This window comes from Tamandua tetradactyla, chromosome 8, assembly GCF_023851605.1.
Source record: "Tamandua tetradactyla isolate mTamTet1 chromosome 8, mTamTet1.pri, whole genome shotgun sequence".
Classification (NCBI taxonomy): Eukaryota; Metazoa; Chordata; class Mammalia; order Pilosa; family Myrmecophagidae; genus Tamandua; species Tamandua tetradactyla.
Genome location: NC_135334.1, coordinates 29,561,990 through 29,576,510, shown reverse-complemented (window position 1 = coordinate 29,576,510; position 14,521 = coordinate 29,561,990). Strand labels below are relative to the sequence as shown.

The 14,521-nt window shown below is 39.8% G+C and overlaps 1 protein-coding gene and 1 pseudogene across 4 annotated transcripts in view; one reads left to right on the top strand and one right to left on the bottom strand.

The window, feature by feature from the left end:
* The window catches only part of ALG9 (ALG9 alpha-1,2-mannosyltransferase), a 222,550-nt gene that overhangs the window by 26,727 nt on the left and 181,302 nt on the right, over positions 1–14,521 (bottom strand). The window lies entirely within an intron of this gene.
* LOC143643839 (cyclic AMP-dependent transcription factor ATF-7 pseudogene) lies at positions 4,501–5,600 on the top strand (annotated as a pseudogene).

Below are 14,521 nucleotides of genomic sequence, written 5' to 3'. Positions count from 1 at the left end.
AGGTGTGCCTGCTGCAATGAAGGACGTTTGACTGAATTGGCTGGTGTTTAAATGAGAGGATGCAAGGTAGCACAGCACAAGCAGCTCAGCATACCTCATCTCAGCACTCACAGCTCAACCCAGTCCTTTGGAGGTGCAGAAAGAAATCACCCTGGGGAAAGTTGCTGAAACCCAGAGACCTGGAGAGAAGGCCAGCAGAGACCATCCTGTGTCTTCCCACGTAAGAAAGAACCTCAGTGGAAAGTTAGCTGCCTTTCCTCTGAAGAGCTAACAAAATAAATCCCCTTTTATTAAAAGCCAATCCGTCTCTAGTGTGTTGCATTCTGGCAGCTAGCAAACTAGAACATATATCAAAAATGGAATGATCATATGGTAAGAATGTTCGTGTTTGTATGTTGTTATGTTCAAAAAAATTATTAAATTAAATTAAATAAAATAAGGAGAAGATAAGAAGAATCTACTCATCATCAGAGCTTGGTACTGGTAAGATCCTTATTAGAAGATTAACCTTTCCTCCTGAAGAGTCTGCTTGTGATCTTTAATAGTATTATCCATCTTTAATATATGAAGCAAACAATTTCTTCTAGAAGATGAAGTGAGGAAACAACCAGTATAAACCCAAGTCCATTCTCACCTCTAAGCTGGGATGGGAAGTTTCTGATTTTTTTTTTTTAATCAGAAGAATAAATTGGGTTGAATTCTTCATTTTTAACACTGTAGCTGCTATTCTAGATGAATTTCTTTACCATTTAAAGTTTGAATATATTAAGCATGACTAGGACCTTTCAAATTTAAGTTACATTGTACTGTTGCTAGAAAAAGGGGAATCAAATAGGTTGTTTTGTGAAGGAAAAAAACAGTTTAAAAAAACATTTAATTTAATAAATTAAATGCAAAAGCATTGTCCCAGGGTAACAGGCAGTATAGCTTAGAGAAGCATAAATATGTGGCTCTATTATGGAAACTGAGATACTTCCCCTTCCAGTGAGAAAGTCACTCAAGCAATTTCAAGGACCAAAAGCAATCGCCTGAACAGCATAATTAGCTGACAACTCAGAATGTTTCCTAATTCAATTTCCAGCTCTATTTATCAGGAGTGGGAAGCATTCTGCTGTGGAGATTCAAATCTGCTTGGGCTGATTTAAATCACTGATAAAACTGATGTCACCAGTTCAGCAGGCACAAACGAAACTGATGGGTCCATTTTATTTTAAAAAGAACATCTCTGTACTCAGTTTTCTCTTTTAATTTTTAATCCATCCATTCAAATACTATTATCCTCTGCGAACCTATAACCTAATACCACCGCCAATTCTCTTTCCAGCTGAGGCTTTTAAAAACTAGTTTTCTTTTTTCTCTCTCTTACATTTAATTCATATTGCAGTGGAAGATTTTCCACATCTCTCAGTGAAGCTATCATCAGTTCTAGGAGAGCAGACCTTAGAATTCCCTCGACATGAACCACAGTCAATTTATAGTCCCATAGCAAGCATCTTAGGAACTGCTCAAAAAGCTGGTATGGAGCAAAAATGTAATTTCGGTTCTTAAATTTTAACAGGAGTGAGGGACATTAGTCTAGTAGTCAGTAACTAATGCAGAGGTGACTTATAACCCTGTCCCACAAAAAAGAAATGGACACATAAGTTACTGCTATATGTTATATTCCACTAGAATGTCAATCCCTTCAGGACAAAACTTTGCCCATCTCATTGCTTTATCTCCAGCTTTCAGAACAGTGCCACAGAAAGTGCTCAATAAATATTTTGTGAATGAATGAATACCATGCCCTGATTATTTAATCAGAGCATCTACTCTACCTCCCTCCCTTCTAGCAATATTCCTCTTCCACAAGGAAAAGGAAATATCAAAAACAATGTACAGTGTTTCTTTCTCTTCTCTTAACCAACAATTCATTCATAAAGTCATTAGGTAGGGGCACCACAAAGTAGGAGTCTACAGTGAAGGATGGGGGACATGGAGGTGGTAGCTTCAACGGCCCATGGAATGCTAGAGCATAAATGAGATGGGGGGGGGGGCATCTATAAAAGCCAAGAAAATACTAATGCAAAAGGTTAACTGAACTCTCCAGGCTTCAGTTTACACAGAATTTGCTGAATCATTATTATTCTTGTGCCCAGTATAACACTCCATTTTCAGGAGTCATGTACAACAGTCCCTTGACATTTAAGCATTTACAGTTTTGACTATTTGGAAGCAACCTACGAAGACCCATAATATGTAATGATTTAGCTTTAAGCTTGCTGAGACACCAAATGAAATTGTAACCGAGAAATTAGGATTTAAGAGATGATTTTGATTAATGAATCATTACATTCCTTTTTGCTTTCAGGGAAATACCTGAAATCCCTAAACTATAATTCAGCTGCCCTGATATCTGAAATGACTGTAAAAGCCCTTAACTTGCGCCTTTGCGACTTTAAGAGCTGTTACTACCTTTATCTGGTCATCTTTTTGTAGGGCAAAGGCCCCAAGACTAATGAAGAATTTGAAATCAGCTATTAACTAGTTACAGTCCCTGGCATTTCTAAATCATAGCAGCTAGACTCTGCTACTGAAAGATGACTTGTCCTCCTTTCCTTTTGGCTCACACATTTAGTATTGAAATGATACTTTGCCTCCCTTCCTTTCAGTTTATATTCTCCTGTTGATATGATAATGATAACACTGTCTCCTTTTTGGCTTTGAACTTGCTATCTGAAATGACCTCATCTCTTCTTGCTAAAATCCTTAAAAATTTTGAAACCCCTAAACTCAAGGAGACTGATTTTGGGCCATTAGGACACCTGTTTTCCTACTATGCACCTAGTAATAAACTCTTTCTCTCTTTGAAATCCCGGTATCTCAGGAATTGGTTATAGAGCACGTTACGTTGGGTAAAAGAAGCCACGGTCTTTTCTGGTAACAGAATTCATGGCACTGTAAGATGCACAGAGGGAATTATTTCTCTGATTCATGGTCCTTGCCCATGTGACATAACGTAACTCTTTAACCAGTTACCTTTAGCAGAATGAGGGAATTGAGAGAGAATTGTTATTAGGCAACTGGTTGCATTATATTCTTTGGTCCCACCCAAGTATTGGAGAAATGCCCTTCACCAGTTTTTTTTCCATCTAATAGCTATTTAGATACTCAAAGCTACCATATGCTCCATTCCAGTGGAAAAGACACCAAACAGTGTTCAAGAGGGTGCTTTTCTCTGCTTTTTGGATCATCATCTAAGCTACTTCTATGTGACAAACAGTAGCACTGATGGTCACATCAGGCTGATGATTCTGATAAGCTTTAGGGAGATTAAATAAACAATGATTATAATGTAAAATAATTCAATAACATTCTTTATTTCATCAAATCAGAAACTCCTGAAGAAATTCTTATTTTACCTTTCTTCTTTTTACTCTAACATAAATCCACTTCCAAGGACATGAAATACCAAATAATCAATAAATGTTTTCTAAAACCCTACCACATGCTAGGAATTGTAGGGAATGAATGTGAAATGTGATTCTAAATTTCAAAGAACCTAAAACAAAGACCTCTGATGATGCTACTTGCTTGGTTTAAACTAGCTCAAAGCAGTGGCAGTCCTAAAGCCTGTTAACATATCTCAACTCTGAGATTCTGTATAACACAGATGGTCTGTCAATGGTCTCTTTCTAGAGAACGAATTTTACAATAATAAAATGCAGACTCTCTGATCTTCAGAAAAATAAAACAGTTTATTCTTCTTAAAATGGCAGCAGGCCTCAATGATTTTGAGCAAAACACCAATGCATTTTGAAGCCAAATCTGGCCTGGGGCTCTGCCAGACAAAGGGTCTCAGGAAATATCTTAGGAGAAATAAAAAAAGGAAAAGACAAAAGCTTCAAGAGAAAGCAACAGAAAGTATAAGAGAATAATGAGCTAATAAAAAAATCACAGAATTACAGGAATCACTGTTTTCTTGGCATAGATGAGGGAGCTGGAGGTACCACTATGATTGACACATAAGAGAAAATGAAAGAGGACCTCAATTATTATTTCAGAGGAAGGACTAATTCTACCCAAAAGACTTGAACACCATCTGAAGAATATCAAATCGCTGGCCTGCAACTAAATTCTGCCATGGGTTATAGTCTCCCTCTCCACCTCAGTCTAAGAAAAATGTTTCCATTTTCCTCAGCAAATGGAAACAGCCTGCTGGACATCACATTTCTCTTTTGCAAGAAATCTCCTTTAAAAAGAAAACATTTGAAAAATTATCCAATTTGAATCCAGAATGGCATCAAAAGAACTGTGCTGATTTTAAAACATGTCCACAAGTTCTTTGGCACTCTTTCCATCAAGAGGTTAAGTCTAGAGCATGCCTAACCAACTAAGAGGAAAGGATCTGCACCGCTGGGTGGGTGGTGGGGAGAGGCAGCTAGAGACAATTTGTGGGACCCAGTGTGAGCTGATAGGAAGTGAAAGAGCTATTAGCCACTTTGCTCTGCTACATGAAATATGGGAGATGACAGAATTTGTGCACAATGCCCCAGGCTGTGGACAGAGATTTACAAACGAGGACTACCTGACAATACATAAACACATGCATGAGATGACATTGATTAAACTCCTACTCCAACTAGGTTCCTGAAGAACTGTGAAGAAGTGAGGCTCTTCGATGAACTAACTAGCTTCTTTCAAACATGAATTCAAGAAAGCTACAGATGGGGATGAGAAAAAGGCTGTGCTTAGGCCCCCTGAAATGTTTCTGCCTTCCACACCAGACATCAAGGTCAAAAAAAAGAGGAGCCAGTGGAGGTAGACTCATCCCCGCCTGTCAGCCCTGAATCTAGCCACTGTTCCCCACCACGCAAGGAGAAAGAGGCTACTCCAAAGCCTGGTATGATCTTTACCCCCAACATTGTACACCCTGGTTCCCTGCCTCTCCACTTGGGCTATGATCCACTTCACCCAACCATTCCTCCCCAAGCTCTGTCATTACACAGCCAACAGGCAACTGGGGTCTCCCACTTGCCCCCTCCCTCTTGTCATGCATCTCACTAATGGACAGATTATGCCTGTGCTGACAGGGCCTCTAGTACAGATGCCTTCTGTTTTATTGCTTGCCAGACCTGAATCCATGGTGCCTAACATTCCTGGTATCCCTGGCCCACCAGTAAATAGCAGTGGTTTCCTTTCTCCCTCTGGCCACCCCATGCTTTCAGAAGCCAAGATGAGACTAAAAGCCACTTTAACCCACCAAGTCTCCTCAATCAATGGTGGCTGTGGAGTGGTGGTGGGTTCTACCAGTATCATGATGACAGGCCATCCAGAGCAGAGCCAGATCCTCATCTAGTACCCTGAGGCTCTGTCACTGCCCAGTCACAGATCTCACCAGCCCAGGCCACCCCAGTACAGGGGGGCGACAGTTGGCACACAGTGGATGAAGAGCCAGATGAGCAGTGGAAGCACTTTCTGGAGTGCAACTGCAACCAAAAGCATAAGCTATGGGTGTCCTCTTTGCAGAGGTAGGCACTCACTTTCCAAGCATTCAGCTGAGTAATGAAGTCACATTACTATGCAATGAGGTAGCTCAGTTAACTGCTGTTAGCTCATAAAGACTGCCCAAGAAGTGACAGAAGTGGCAGAAAGGATGAGCCTAGAGAAAGAACAGAATCCTCAGAGCTGACAGAAACTTCACAGCAGAGCTGACAAGATAGGCACACATGGAGAATAGAGACACGGATGTTTTAGAGATGCTTGGAGCCCAGCAGACATTGCCATGAGATGTCAAGCAAGCCAGAACCTGAAGAAAGCCAAGGAAAGCCAAGAGATGAAAGCCAGCTTTGGAGAAGTAAAGTGAGAAAACCCACAGGAACAGAGGCTGAAGGCAACAGAGCCCAGGAATAATGTAGCAGTGTGCCTTCCCAGATGACAGAGGTGTTTCAGACACATTGGCCTTGAATAAAGGTATCTTTCCCTGAATGACTTAGTTTGGACATTTCCACGGGTCCAGAACTGTAAACCTGTAACTTAATAAATTTTCCTTTTTAAAAGTCATTTCAGTTCTGGTATATCGCATTCCAGCAGCTAGCAAACTAACACAGCATCCAAATTTGAAAGGAAGAAGCAATTATCTTTATTCATGGCTAACATGTTTGTCTAATGTAGAAAACTGTTGGAATTGACAAAAATGATACTTGAACCAGTAAGTGAGATTAGCAAGGTTGCAGAATCAATATATAAAAATCAATTGCAGGGCAGGCCATGGTGGCTCAGCAGGCAGAGTTCTCGCCTGCCATGCCAGAGACCTGGGTTCAATTTCCCATGCCTGCCCACACCGCCCACTCAAAAAAAAAAATCAATTGCAATTGAGAGTGTTGATGGACTGCTAACTTTGGACATTAAACGTAAAACGAATGGAGGTGGCTGAAAGATGCACTGACTGAGAAGTAGATTGGTGAACAATGGTGTATACGCATGATTAAATATTGTGCTGCTACAAAAAGAATGAAATTGTGAAGCATGCAACACTGTGAATGAACCTGTGGGACACTGGTGAGGCAAAATAAGCCAGAAACAAAAGAGGAAATATTGTATGGTCTCATTTAGAAAATACTTATAAGAAAACAGGGACTTAGATTATAAGCTCTTACAGCAGTCACATTTAGTTCAGTGACTGTTATTTCTGGAGTTTGAGAGACTGTTTATATATGTATAACCTGATATTTAGAGATAAGAAAGAAGCCAATCAGGTCGGGATGAAGGTAATGCAGAATACAGGGCTAAGGAAGATATTGTCTGTATTTTAGAACCTCTTCTACTCTTTGAGATCAAAGAAAGGAAGGTTTATTTTGTCCAGAACCTAAATTTCCTGTAGCATATAATCTAACTCAACCTGTATGGATAGATCATTTAAACAATCCAAAAACAGGGAGACCAGGATAGGAATGAAGGTATTTAATCCCGTGTAATAATGTAATGCTTAGATAAATCCCAGAGTATACTAAGCAGATAATCAAAAAGTATTGGCAAAGTCCCTTGAGGGATAGGAAAAAAAAAATGGAACTATTAAACTTTACCAAAGGGGAACCCCATGTTCTAGTTTGCTAGCTGCCAGAATGCAATATACCCGAAATAGAATGTCTTTTAAAAGGGGGAATTTAATAAGTTGCTAGTTTACAGTTCTAAGACCGAGAAAATGTCCCAATTAAAACGAGTCTATAGAAATGTCCAGTCAAAGGCATCCAGGGAAAGATACCTTGGTTCAAGAAGGCCAGTGAAGTTCACGGTTTCTTTCTCAAGTGGAAGGGCACATGGCGAACACAGTCAGAGTTTCTCTCTCAGCTGGAAGGTAACATGGCAAATATGGCATCATATGCTAGCTTTCTCTCCTGGCTTCTGGTTTCATGAAGCTCCCCGGGAGGCGTTTTCCTTCTTTATCTCCAAAGGTCGCTGGCTGGTGGACTCTGCTTCGTGGTGCTGCAGCATTCTCTGCTCTCTCATTCTCCAAAATGTTTCCTCTTTTATAGGACTTCAGAAACTAATCAAGATTCACCCGAATGGGTGGAGACATGTCATCACCTAATCCAATTTAACAACCACTCTCATTTACATCACATCTCCAGGGAGATGATCTAATTAGTTTCAAACATACAGTATTGAATAGGGATTATTCTACCTTTATGAAATGGGATTTCAATTAAAACATGGCTTTTCTAGGGAGCATACTTCTTTTTAAACCAGCACACCCCCTAATATCGTGTCAAACATTAGGGACACATAAATCAATGGGCCAGACCCTTGATCTTGAGGCTTACTCTTGTGAAGCTTATGTAGGTAGCAGAGAAGCTTAACCTACCTAGAGGTATGCCTAAGAGTCACTTTCGGAGGACCTCTTTGGTTGCTCAAATGTGGCCTCTCTCTCTAAGCCCAACTCTGCAAGTGAAATCATCGCTCTCCCCCCTTCTTGTACATTACATCCAGGGGTGAAAGTAGCCCTGGTAGTGTGTGAAACAACACTCAGGGATGAACCTGGCCATGCTACTGTGGGATCAACAATACCATCCTGACTAAAAGGGGTAAAAAAAATATAACAAATAAGGTATCGGTGGCTGAGTGACTTCAAATAGAGTCAAGAGGTTACTCTGCAGGTCACTCTTATACAAGCTTCATTGCTACCAATGTAAGCTTGCCAAAGCCCAACCAAAACCATTTTTGCCAATCCCTAAAAAACACCTAGGGCATTATATAAGATTCTACAAAGGATCCACGTACTAGGGTAACTTTCCAGAAACCTACAACCTCCAGATGGGTGCGCGAGTCAGATAAGTGCTAAAATGCAGAGGGGCCAACCTCCTAGAATATCAATCAGTTTCATCCCTCTATTCCATATTATTGACAGCCCCTTCCAACATGAAAAAGTTAGAATGGGCATAGTCCAAATACCCTTACAGAGTGGGAGAAAGATCAAAGGTAATGGTTGAGTTAAAAAGAGAAGGTGGGGTTTAATAAATGAGTATGACTGGTGAATCATTATATTGATATTTCTTCTAGTTGCAGTATCTTAGAGCAGCTAGAAGTAAAAACTTAAAATTATGGAATTGTAACCCATACCAAACTCTGAAATCTGTTCTACAACTAATAGTTGTGCTGTGCTCTGAGATTTGTTGCTTTTTTATTTTTTAAATATTTTTATTGATAAAACTTAACATACAAACATTCCATACATGGTGTATAATCAATAGCTCACGATATCATCACATATTAGTGTATTCATCACCATGATGAATTTTTTTTAACATTTGCATCACATCAGAAATCAAAAGAAAAAAGAAAAAACCCATACATACCATACCTCATTGACCACCAATATTTCCATCTACTCAGCTTATTTTAACCTTTGTTTCCCTATTATTTATTTATTTTTTCTTTGGTTTTTTTTTTTCCTCACCCTATTTCTATCTCCTGATGGTCACTGTCACCAATGAAATTCTCCAAGTTTATTCACTAATGTAAGTTCATATCAGTGAGACCATACAGTATTTGTCCTTTTGTTTCTGGCTAATCTCACTCAGCATAATGTCCTTAAGGTTCATCCACATTGTTATATACTTCATAACTTTATTCTGTCTTGCAGCTGCATAATATTCCATCGTATGTATATACTTCAGTTTGTTTAGCCATTCATCTGTTGATGGACATTTTGGCTATTTCGATCTCTTGGCCATTGTAAAAACTGCTGCTATAAACATTGGTGTGCAAATGTCTGTGTCCTTGCCGTCAGGTCCTCTGAATAGATACCTAGCAATGGTATTGCCAGGTCATATGGCAGTTCTATACTTAGTTTCCTGAGGAACTGCCAAACTGCCTTCCACAGTGGTTGTACCATTTGACATTCCCACCAACAGTGGATAAGTGTGCGGCTCTTTCTCCACATCCTCTCCAGCACTTGCTGTTTTCTATTTTATTGATAATGGCCATTCTGGTGGGTGTGAGATGATATCTCATTGTGGTTTTGATTTGCATTTCCCTAATAGCCAGGAAAGTTGAGCATCTTTTCATGTGCCTTTTGGCCATTTGTATTTCATCTTCTGAGAAGTGTCTGTTCAAGTCTTTTGCCCATTTTGTAATTGGGTTGTCTGTCTTTTTGTTGTTGAGTTGAACAATCTCTGTATACATTCTGGATGCCAGACCTCTACCTGATGTATCATTTCCAAATATTGTCTCCCATTGTATAGGCTGTCTTTTTACTTTCTTGACAAAGTTCTTTGATGCATAAAAGTGTTCAATTTTGAGGAGCTCCCATTTATTTCATTCTTTCTTCAATGCTCGTTCTTTGGGTGTAAGGTCTAGGAATATTATTTATTTTTTACCCCTATTTTTTATTCATCTGTCCACACTCTAGAAAAAAGATACACCAGACACAAGGTTTTCACAATCACACAGTCACCCTGTAAAAGCTATATCATTATACAATCACTGCCAAAAAACAAGGCTACTGACCAGACACAGGTTTTCACAATCACATAGTCACCCTGTAAAAGCTTTATCATTATACAATCATTGTCAAAAAACAAGGCTACTGAAGCACAGCTCTACAGTTTCAGGTACTTCCCTCTAGCCATTCCAATACACCACAAACTAAAAAGGGGATACCTATATAATGTGGAAAAATAACCTCCAGGATAACCTCTTGACCTGTCTGAAATCTCGCACAGATATTTTATTTTGTCACTTTATTTTTTCTCTCTTCCCTCTTTTGGTCAAGAAGTTTTTCTCAATCCTTGATGCCAAGTTCCGGCTCATCCCAGGATTTCTGTCCCACACTGGCAGGGAGATTTACCACCCCCCTGAGAGTCATGTAGTGGGCGGAGGACAGTGAATTCACTTGCCATGTGGACTTAGAGAAAGAGGCCACATCTAAGCAACAAAAGAGGTTCTCTGGGGGTGACTCTAAGGCCTAATAGATTTATTGCTTTTTTGATATATGTTATTTTTCATAAAAAAGAAAAAAAACTGATTTTGATGATAAATGTACAGCTATATGATGATACTGTGAACTACTGATTGTATACTTTGGATAATTACATGGTATGTGACTATATATCAATTATTAAAATAAAAAATATATATATATATATATATATATATAAAGACTGCCCAGTCACTGCGCTACAAAAAAAGACCCAAGGCTATTGAGAAAGCCTCAAGGAAAGCTCAGAGCTGAAGGGTTCTCCAACTCCTGTGATTCAGCACAACTCAGCAACAGCCCCTAGCAATGGCCTCAGTGTCTGCTGTGCAGCTGAAGCTGTGGCCACCTCAGCCCGCAGTCAAATGGCCAGTCAGAGAACAGAACTGAGCATGCTAATACAGTCACATGTGATCATGACTCCACAGTCCCAGTCTACGGGCAGAAGATGTCCCCTGATGGAGAGGTCCCCAGCCAGAGCTTACCTAACCAAAAGTGAAGAGAGATGTCATCTTACCCCGTCCCATCTGCTTTCGATATGGGATAATGGGGGGGGAATTGTTTGTTAATAATGGACAGATGTGGGTTTTTCTCTTCAGCCATTGGTCATATACGTTTGACACCTGTATTAGGGGCCATCTAGACCCAGAGCCACATAGATCATCCCCCAAGTATGGAATTTCTGATGGGCCCACAGTCAAAAGCCTTTCCAGATGATCTGAACAATCACCTCTGTCCCATGTACATGTGCCTATCTCTTTTAATACTAACCCTTGAACTTCTAGGTTTGGGGCGTCTCTGTTCCCTCTCTTTCCAATAAGCTGTGGTTGTTACCTCCTTGTTCCTTACAAGCATGCCACTTCCTGCTAGGTAGAGGAAGGCTAGATTTGATGGCATAACACCCAATGACCCATCCCTAGCCACCCTATGGATCAGGACTTTATCTCCTATAGATGTTTGTTAATCCCTTTTTCCCCTTACTAAATTCTAGTTAAGACATTCACTTATGGAGAATCTAAAAGTATCTTTGATGTATGAAGTAGCAGGAATTTCCAGCTTTCATAAACTTCATTCTTTCTCCCCACCAAACAAACAAAAAATAAATAAAACAGGAAGAAAGAAAAATTATTTAAACAAAGAGATTAAGTCTAATTTTTTTCTGCTTGAACAAGGGATATTCAAGTAACTTGGTTCCAACAAATAGAATGAGGTGGAAGAGATACTGCATGACTTCCAAGCTAGGTCATAAAAAGCTATACAGCTCTTGAGATGCTTACTTTTGGAAGCCAGATATGCTGTGAGGAAGCCCAAACCACATGGAGATGCTCCATGTAGGTGTTCTGGCTGACAGCCCCAGCTGAGATTCTAGCCAAAAGCCAGCACCAACTGCCAGACATATACCTGAGAAAGCCTTTGAGTTGACTCTAGCCCCAGCCACTATTTGATGGCTAATGCATAAGAGACCTTGATTAAGAATTGCCTGGCTGAGCACAGACAATCCCCAGAATCATGAGACAATAATTTTGTTGTTTTGCACCACTAAGTTTGGGGTGATTTTTTTACACAACAATAGATAATTGGAAATTTTTAATGATTACTCCAATTGTCTTCCTACTATCTTCCAAAAGTGGACAGTTCTGTTTAATCTGGAGCTAGGGGGAGATTATAGCTGTAACCAACCAGACTACTACATGGTAACAAAATGAATACAGGCGCCAAGGAATCTTTATGCCTTACAGCTGCTGGGTGCACTGCTTCTTGGGGGCTGAAAGAAAAGCTATGGACTCAGTAAAATTACCCATGACAACTAAAGCTCAGTGGTCACTGAAAGCCCTGGGCTAGGTAGGCAATGAAAGAACAAAAGCAAAATTTGCAATCAGCACAATCTTCACCTTGCTGCTTTTAGAGATCCATTGATTAGAAAAGATCTCTCTTCTACAAACCAGTTGATGGTGTTAACCTCTTAACTTGCATCTACACCAATAGTTGTAAACTGTGGGGCTTTTGTCGTATTTAAGCCCACCAAATTATCTAAAGCCCCTAACCAAGCAAGCCTAGATAAAATTCAAGCTAGATGAGCTTCATATGCTCCAAAAGAAAGAAGACTAGAATCTCACAATCTGAAAAACAAAGGTGAAAGCAATGCAATCAAGGCAAAAGGGGCCTATAGAGAAAGAGGAAAGAGTGGGAGGAAAATGCTGTGCGGAGCAACAGCAGGGCATCCGAACTTGTTTTAGAAGCTACCAACAGGTCACGCTGCTCAGGAGGCCAACTCCAACATCCTGGAGAGGCATTTCCCACAGACTCCCATAGCCATACAATCTCATCACATTTAGAAAGGCACCTACCATGCAACTGGTAATTTATTGCAACACTCTCCCTTCAGTCCCCTCTGGCGAATCTCAGAGTAAGCATTACATCTGCCCACTTGTCAAGCTATTTCATGCAAGTAGCAATTATATCATGCTTCGATGAAAGAAAAACTCCACTCTTATTTTAGAAAGTATGTAAAATGAGACAGCCATACAGTGACAAATGTGTCTGGTTTAAAAAAATGATACTGTCAATTAGTTTAGAAGTATGATAAATCTTTGTAAGTTTAGCCAGACACAAGCATGGTAAAGAAGGGAGAGGACGTTGTGGCTGTGGTACCAGCTAAGTGCAAGGGGGAAACTAGAAAATGACGAGGAAGACCAAATGCCTGGATCCTTTTTTAAACTAATGGGGGTCTGCGGTCTCTAATCCTCTCTGATAACACAAAGAAGCCTATTAGGAAAAGAAGTAAACGGGCATCTTCGCTGCCGTGATCCCAAATGAACAACTTTTAGCAGCATTTAGTGAGTACTTCTCCATTAGTACAAGAGTAAAGGCCCGTGCTTATCTTCCAAGAATGTCAACAGAAACAAGACTTTCACATATTCAGAGATATCTGGAATTTTTAAATCTGTATGGATCACAATACTGTCCTAATAATCCTTAGGTTGCTTCTCCTTGGAGTTGAGTCTCCATTGATATACACTCAGTTTTTTGTTTTTAATATGTTGAAACTGTTTCAAAATGTCCTGACTGCTTCCCTTTCACACAGCTGAGGCCCAATCTAGGTAACAGTCATTGCAAACAACAAGGAATGTCAACAAACTGAATCAACTAAGTAAATCCCCGGCAAATTCATATAGTAAATATGGACTATGGGGCAAAAGAACCATATCTATATGCTTTATTCTTCCATCCTGCTTTCTGGGACAAGCCTCTTTATTCTGGTCACATTAAAGTAGGATAACCATATATTTCTATTTGTCCAAAACAGGCTCCTTTCACTTTGAAAAGAGTCCTGGTTTGGACGATATATTACATGATTACCAAAACACAAATTCAAACCAAAGAGGTAAACTTTCTTTTTTCGCTGATTATCCCCTTGTCCTCAAGCTCTTCATTCAACAGGCTTGTTTACCTTGCAATTGTACTCAAGATTTCTTCTGCTTGAATTCAATAAGTGATTCTTCCCTCCTTACCACTGGTTCAAAGCCTGTTTTTCCTTTAAGCCTTGGCTCAAGTACCACCTCCTTCAGGAAGCCTTCTCAGGTTGCTAATCTTCCTGGATCTTTCCTTTCTTTGAAGTTCTAGCACACGATATGGCACCTCCTATGTTCTTACACTATTCTCAAATTTCCATATGTATAGGTGTTCCTATAAAAGTCATAAGCTATTATTCAAGAGTAATGTCTTAGTCTGAATATTTCTCTTATACTCCTTAAAGAATCTAGCTCTGTGACAAGCACATAAGAGATGTTCAATAAATACTTTCTGATCTCCAAACCTGTCTAACCAGTTGGCTTAAGGATACAAGAGGAATCCAGGCCCCTTCCTGCTGACTCCTTTTCTCACAGCACCTTGTAGTCTTCCTTTAAAGCACCTAACACAGTTTATAATGATAAACATTGATTTTTTGTGTTTGTTTAATACCGGCTTCCCCATGTACTGTAAGGGCCAAGAGAACAGGAACTTATGTGTATTAGCACTGTATAACCAACAACCATCACAGTGTCTGGCAGTGTTTAATAAATATTT